General features: G+C 29.5%; 1 non-coding gene across 1 annotated transcript; it reads right to left on the bottom strand.

Moving 5' to 3' along the window:
* Positions 1-336: 336 nt before the first annotated feature.
* On the bottom strand, positions 337-443 carry LOC144373654 (U6 spliceosomal RNA). Its single transcript, XR_013433250.1, has one exon. It is a non-coding gene; the product is annotated as a U6 spliceosomal RNA (small nuclear RNA).
* Between the last annotated feature and the right edge of the window lie 8,004 nt (positions 444-8,447).

Genomic DNA, 8,447 nt, shown 5'->3' with positions numbered 1-8,447 from the left:
TATAATTATAATTCACCAATAAAAATATGGGAAAAACAATCATTGAAAAGATAATTAAATTACAAACAAACAAGAATTTAATAGGCTGGTAGAATAGAGAGATTGGAAACTTCCAGGACTGTACAATTTATTACTTACTTCTATGCACATATGTTTCAGGTAACAATGAAAGGTTATAATCAGTTTTATTTATAGTGTTCATTCAGACATTCTCAAATAATACATCTCAGACTTTAAAATTTCTAAGTCTTACTATAAACATTTTATATCAGTAGGCTCTATTAGAATTTTGAGGCCCATAATTAGGTCCAAGATTTCAGAGATCTTTTTATAAAATAAAATATGGAACACTTCACGAATTTGCATGTCATCCTTATGCAGGGGCCATGCTAATCTTCTCTGTATCATTCAAATTTTAGTATATGTGCTGCCAAAGTGAGCACTTGCAGAAATCTTAAGAAGACTGCTTAGGTTAGTTCTCCCTAGAGAAAATAGCCATGTAGCAGTAACTGAGAAATCATAAATTGCTTGCCTTTATAGAGCTGTAATTGTCCTGACAGAATTGTGAGACTATTTTAATGTTTACATCTGCCCTGAAGGAAATGTTCCTTTTATAAAATGGATATAGACTACTAGTCAAAATCCATTGAGGTGTCCTAGAAGAAGTGTCCATGCTGGGAGGTCAAATGTGTGGACACCTGATCAAAGATACAGACAGCTGGTGAACAGAGCCTGGTATTTCTTGAACAGAAATATTTTTGGGCTTAAAACCAATAAAAACCACTGCAATCTCTTTCTGGTGTTTATCAAGCCACTATTTGTTAAGTCCTTTGTGAAGAAATAAGTAATAATCAGCCTTCACCTACAAGGAAGTGTGAAAAATGAAGATACCATTTCTCTTTAAGTAGGTTATATTTGGAACCTGCACTTGTGACCACACATAAAACCCACAGTAACACCCCCTACACACACACACACACACACACACACACACACACACAATGTCAATATCTTGGAGGCCTGACTCCATGCCCAGCACATACTTTGGGCTCCATGGAATTTGTTTGTTTACATAATGGTTGGGTCCTTTTATATTGAAAGCTGCATGCCAGCAGATCCTACCAACTGTGGTAGTTTCTCATTGCTTACATAAATGCTGCAGAGCCTCAGTCTCATTTTTAGTACATTTTTGAAGATTTTCATGAGACCACTCGTGTTCAGCCTAATTACCCTCCATCATTTAAGAAGAGAGATATTTGAACAAACAAATAGGTTTTATTATTTCCACTATCCTTAAGAAATTGAGATTATTGCCTTGTTTTTGATCCAGCTCCTAAATGTGGCTACCTTTTAGGTTTTACTTTTAGTATTTCTATCTTGATTGTAGAAGAAAGCTTTAGCTGTAGAAATAGCAGTTAACTAGGAAACTATGTGTTGAGCTGTCCGAACAAAGGGCTTCCTGTCGATGCATCCCTCAATTTTCAATTTTCTTTTATTTTGTCATAAAGCTTTTAAATGCATAAATGTTTCTCTTTAATCATAAATATTTACTTAGCATAAAACATGGCAGATTCTATTTTTCATATTACTTCTTTTCTTTAAAATAACTCTGCATGAGGAGAATTAAGAATCATTAAGATTAAGTAATTGGTTCGAATGTGTAATATTCTGGGAACTTTTCACAGCATCAAGCTGCCTTTATTGGTTTGCTCTCTTTTCTCCTTCCTTGACACTGATTATCTCAAAAGATGCCTGTATTGGATTCACTGGATCTGGAAGGGGAAAGGAGAGGGGAGAGAGAAGGAAAGAAGAAGAGAGGAGGATGGGAAGAAGGAGCACATTGGGAAAAAAATAGACATACTTAAGTAAATTCAAGTGCCTTTAGGCAGAATTATTGAAAGCTATATATTTCTTTGCATTATAGGTAAGGGGAAAAAATAAATGCACCCCACTTCAATTCATGGGAATAAAATACATCCTCAAAGAAGCCCTTTTCATCCATAACAACTTTATTATTCCATTATTCATATCAATTTATTTTCAATCTGCTTGCTTGTTCATAAGAGTTCATAGCTAAAAATCTTACTTACATACAGCCAAAGAGATATATTAGGACAATCCAATCCATCTAGATTTTTATTTCTGGAAAGGGATACATATTTTTGAATAAATAATTACATAGGAAAGACAAGTCTATTACATTTTCATTGATTCATCACACATTATGTGCATTTTTCTCTAATGCACACCAGATATCATTTTTAAGTGCTACCACAACTTCATCCCTTAAAAATCAGCTTATTTGCCATTAAGATGTTTGCATCAGACACCATTTCTGCACAATAGCTTTTCAAAATATAAGCCTCATACAAAGATGACATTAAACATTCTAAATGTGGCCTGGTAATTTACATATTGAAAAAAAAACATACATCTTCCTCTGTCCTAACAAATAAAAGTAAAAATGATCACTGAATAGAAACGATAAACAGAGAGACAGAGAGAGTAATTTACACCTTCACCTCCAGGATTAATAATAAATTGGTTATAATTGAAAAATTTTTACATAATTCATTACTTTGGATGAAGATAGATTCAAAGATTTTTCAATAAGAAAGGAAAATGCACAGAGAATTGTATTTGTAGGTTCAAATACAGATGCAAAATTATGCCAAGATTTCATAATATATTTCTATTGATAAACACTATAGTTAAATGAATAAAAAAATGATGAATTATATTATTTATGTAACCATAATTCTATGATTCTCCTTTATTAGAATCATTTAAATGAATAGTATCATATTTTATGCACAATATTCAAATAATAATTTCATGAATAAAAATATTTGGGGAAAACTTCTTTAAATAATATTTTAAATAGAAACATATTTTTTTGCCTTTAACAGACTAGAATATAGTTTGTCAAGCATGTAATTTTTGGAGGGAAAATGTGTATTGTAATTTAGAAGGTACTATTACATGACAGAAGCATTTATTTAAAATTAAGAAAGTTTAGGATTTAGTATTAAAAAGTATCATATAATTGCAGGAATTACAATGAAAAAAGTAGTGTAATTGATAGATCTCAATGTGCTCATATAGATTAAGTAAATTCTTAAATATTTATGAAAAAGTTTTGATTAATTTTAAAGTAATATTTCTTATAAATGACCACTGACATAATGACAGTAAATTTAGCAGCAAATTCCCAGTCTGAAGTTTTGTTTTTTGTGCTTTCAGTTACATTCAATCAAATTGACAATTTCAAAGATAAAAAAATGTTAAGTTTAAAATGGAAGGTTTTTCTGAGTAACATGAAGAAATATCACACTATCCCACTTCATCCCACCTGGGACAAAAATCATCCCTTAGTCCAGCATACTATTCAGTGTATTCTACTTTGCCATTAGTCATTTCATAGTTGTCTTGATTATCAGATTGACTGTAACATTGCAGCAATATTTATGTTCAAGTAACATATATTTTACTTAATAATAGCACCAAAGTACAAGAGTAGTAATACTGGAATTGAGACATTTCAAAGAGAAACTGTACAGTTTTTCCTTTAAAAGGAAAGATGAAAGATTTTAATTTAATAAGGAAAGAAATAAATCATATGCAGACATTGCTAAGAACTGTCATAAGAACAAATCTCTATAAAATTGCAGAGAAGGATATGTGAATATTTACAGTTTTATTCTCATACTTCAAAATGAAAAGACATAAAATACTTAGTTAAAATGGAAAAGGAAAAAATGAAAGAGGCATTAAATCTGTGTATTAATGAATAGAAAAAAATTAGTAAATATAGGATTTGACATTATCTGTGCTTTCATGCATGCACTGAGATTTGCAATATATCTCCCCCAAAGATAAGTGGTGCTACTGTAAATAAATGCAGTTGGCTTCTTAATGAAGAAATGCATAAAATGAAATAATGTCTTAAAATAGTTTCTATTGAGATATCTATGGATACTAGATATATTTGAATCCAAAATTTATTAAAATTAAATGCTAATGCTAATTATTTTTTTAATCATTAAGAGATTAAAATATCAAAGCATAAATTATAAATAATTAAATAAATTATTTGTATTTAAAGAACTTTGTTTTTTTCTTTCTACAGGTTTTTAAAATTTATATATTACAGCAGAATAAATTACAATTCTTATTATACATATAGAGCACAATTTTTCATATCTCTGGTTGTACACAAAGTATATTCACACCACCTCATGTCTTTATACATGTACTTTGAATAATAATGTTCATCACATTCCACCATCATTTATAACCCCATGCCCCCTCCTTTTCCCTCCAACAACTCTGCCTTATCTAGAGTTGGTCTATTCCTCCCATGCTCCCTCTTCCTATCCCATTATAATCCAGCCTCCTTTAATCAGAAAAAAAATTGGACATTTGGTTTTTGGGGATTGGCTAACATCACTTAGCATTATCTTCTCTAATTCCATCCATTTACCTGCCAATGCCATAATTTTATTCTCTTTTATTAATAAGTAATCATCCATTTGTGAATATGCCACATTTTTTAATCCCTTCATCTATTGAAGGGCATCTGGGTTTGCAGAACAGACTTTTAAAAAATTCTTCCTTAGTTGTAGATAGATACGATATCTTTTTTTTTCTTTTTATGTATTGCTCAGGATCAAACCCAATGTCTAATACATGCGAGGCAAGTGCTATACAACTGAGCCACAATCCCAATCCCTACAGAACAGATGTTTAGATTTATTTCCCTTCATATGGATATGAAATTCAAGGATAATTGTTTTCTTAGCATTTTAACAACAGGATAGCATTATTTCTATCCCTAGGTGGTAACTATTCATTTCTGATACCAGATCATCTCTTCTTTTTACATCAAAGTTAGAAGAAAAAATATGCTAATAGGTATTTTACCAAAATTATAAAGCAAAAGGTCTTTTATGCTATATTATTACCTGTTCTTATACTTAGGCTTGAGTGAAGGAAACAACAGAAAACTAAAAAAAAGGAAAAAAAAAGAAAAAATTTCTTGGTTTTGAACATGTCTATATAATCATCACTACAGAGGAAATTTTAAGATTCATTGTTACACTTATTTTAAAAATTAAAATAGACAAAGTTTCATACATGTTGAAAAAAGCAGCTTATTTAAATTTTCTATTTGATTAATATGCAGAGATATCATAAGTAGTTATGTAGAGAATCCTTGGTATGTCTGAGTAATACATTTATAAGATCCTTAGAAGGATCTTCTAACCCAGAACCTTCTTGTTGACAGCTGGTAAAATTATTAGCTGAGGATTTTTCATCATCCTCTGTATATTGTTTTATAGCACAGTCCATGAGACTTTGAGCTGTATCTCTCAAGTTCTTTCTTTATCACAGGAAGGTTGAACTAAATCTATCTCTGAATCTTCTTACTAAAATAAACTTGTAAAACTATGGTTGATATAAATGCAGGTGTATTAATCAAGTCCCAGTTCAGGAGGGACAACTGCATAAGTTGAATAAGGATACGTGAAATACAGGAAATAATGCTATATAACTTTGGTATTGAATGTGTGCACCCATGCATGTTTGTGCATGTATGGTGTGAGTGTTGGCAACAAATTCAATATGAGAACAGTTTTTGGCTTAAGAAGAAATTCAATTGTCAATGAAATGAAATTATTCATTTTATATTTTAAACTTCTTTTATTTAACAGCTTAGTTATTGTTTATCAGTTTTTTTTATTTTGCATTTGAAGATATTGGGCCAATAAATAAATTTTCATAAACTTTAAATTGCTTTTGCTTAACTGTGGTTACACATGTCATGGTTTTCTTGAAATTTCCAAGGACACTTTTGTAATAAATAAAAGAGAAACCAAGTAGTGAAATTATCATAATGATTGATAAAATATGACAGAAATGCAATTGAGTCATTTGTTAAAGAGATAAAAGTCTCTACAGATTTGTGAGAGATTTCCAGAGCAAATGAGAGAAGGCTACAAAAATTCAGGAAGTGGTGCCACGTGGTATGGGGGCCACAAGTAGGTGAAGAGATATGTAGATACAGAAAATAAGGTAATATCCAAAATTAATATCTATTTGATAAAAAGAGTTAGAATGAGGAGATTTTATGATTTTTTTCTAAATATTTTTATAGAAAATCTGGAAAACACAGAAAAAAGACAACATTTTTAATATGTTAGAATTGACTTATGATTTGAAGAAAGAAATTTGTTTCTTGGTAGAAATACTAAACATGTTAAAAGAAAAATATGAACTCTAATGAAAACATATTTGAATTAATTTTTAAAATTCCATTTATAGCATTATATCTGACATATTTCTCTTACATATATTGGGTTGACTTTATATTCTCCACAGTAATAAATAGTGGTGTTCATTCCAAACAGCAATGATACTTCAATTAGTATTTCACAGAGACATACCTGATGCTTTTTCGTTATTTTAATATTAGGATACATGTAAACTAAGGGTACTTTTTAATTTAAGCTTGTTTTTTCAAGACTTTTTTATTTAATTTTTTTTCAATACACTAGGCACATTAATTTTTCTTTTATAGATGAGGAAATTGAGAAACAGAGATGTGCCCTGCAGTCACACAGTCAGCAGTGACAGAGACAGGATCTGCAGCTGGCTCCTTACTGATACATCATACTTTAACATTATTTCCTGTTTCATCTCACACCATGTTGTGATTTGTATGAAACTACAATCAGAAATTTTTAGAACTGAATAACTAAATTTAAGTACTTAAAAGATTGCAAGATAGAATTAATTAAAATCCAAAATTCTTTCAAAAGTTAAAGACTGTATTCTGTACAGTCTTTTTCTGTACAGAATTCTATACAGAATACTCTACCTAGTCACAAAACTGCACATACTTTCTGGAAAAGAATTCTAAAATTATCTAAATATAATTTTATATTCAAGACTGGAAATACACAAATTAAAAATATTTTCATATTATGGTTAAATATCAAATGAAGCTTTCACATTTTGTGTTTCTTTATTGTCATTTTGAAGATATGTTCTTCCTTGGAGAAGCTAATTGCTTGTTTGTGGAGGGAAAAAAATGTTTTTATTCAGTCCTTGAATATTTGGTACTACTGTTGTTGCAACAACTAATTGTACCAAAGAGTTAACTTAGCACCCTATATTTCCCTCTTCAGTTATTTTCAAGAGTTATTATTCATTTTCTGAAAAATAATTAATACATTATTTCTTCAAATGCAAAGTACAGTATTTTTATGCCTTAATATTTTAGTATGCAAAAGTCAATATTTTGTCTAGCTTTCTTTGCAGTATAGAAATGTCCAAAGAGGTACATTTAAAATTTCCTAATAGTATAATTCTCAATATTAACCATCTTGTGAAATGTAGATTGAAATTTTAGGATAATAGCCTATTTATGAAAATATCAATTTAGAAAAAAATTATTGTGTCGGATTTTCTTTTAAAGAGTCTAATTTTTTGACAAATATCACCATAGATGAATCACCAGCAGTGTACATTCCAATAAGAGTTTGAAGATTTTTCTGTATATTTTTAGTGTATGTTGATTAACTCTGGACATTTTGAGGAACTTTTTTACAAAACAGAAATTGGTTAATGGGTTACTGAAAATTTTATTAATAAATTGATATATTATGATAGTTTTCCTAGGGTTTTCTACCACAATATTATAGTAGAAGGGTCAGACCATGAGCAATTATCTTGCACCTAAAACATTTTTTCTAATTAGGTTTTAACCTAACAATTTCTAATAAAAGTATAAAATTTAGAAACATTGAGTGTTATAGAACTCAGCCTAAATGTAAAATTGGCAAATGTATAAAATTAATCATCGAAATAATATTCCAAGATTCCATATATTCAGAAGGAAATTATAATCTAAGGCCTTATATTTCATTCACAGAAAATGATTTTAGATTCAATTACTATTTAGGGTTTGAGTGTGATGACCAAAAATGGCAAAGGAATTTACCACACCATTGTCAGTGGTGACCATCCTGTGTAAATATCACTCAGATGGCTTTCCAATTTTTAATGGTGATTTTAGAAATATTTTATAGTGTATGTAAACATTTTCAGATATTTAGCATAAGAACATCAATGTTACCTATTTTGTATTATTGTAATATTAATACTGTTTATTTTTTATAATTTATAATGTTAAATGAACTATCCATATTAAAATAATTGAAAAATTGCTTGAATTAGAAAATGAAGTTTACTAAGTCATTTTAACTGGATGTTAATTAATCTCTTAATGGGGCAGATTTTAATATAGAAATCTCTGAACTTCATACCATCTAGGGGATGGCTTTTATGTTTCTGAAATACTCTTTATTACAGCCATAGACTATATTATAGTTCTATGCCACCGTAAAAAAAAAAAAAATTGGCGAGAGAGTCAAATAAAAAAA

This window comes from Ictidomys tridecemlineatus, unplaced genomic scaffold (assembly GCF_052094955.1).
Source record: "Ictidomys tridecemlineatus isolate mIctTri1 unplaced genomic scaffold, mIctTri1.hap1 Scaffold_4535, whole genome shotgun sequence".
NCBI lineage: Eukaryota > Metazoa > Chordata > Mammalia > Rodentia > Sciuridae > Ictidomys > Ictidomys tridecemlineatus.
Note: the sequence above shows the minus strand (reverse complement) of the source record. Positions and strands in the feature narration are given on the sequence as shown.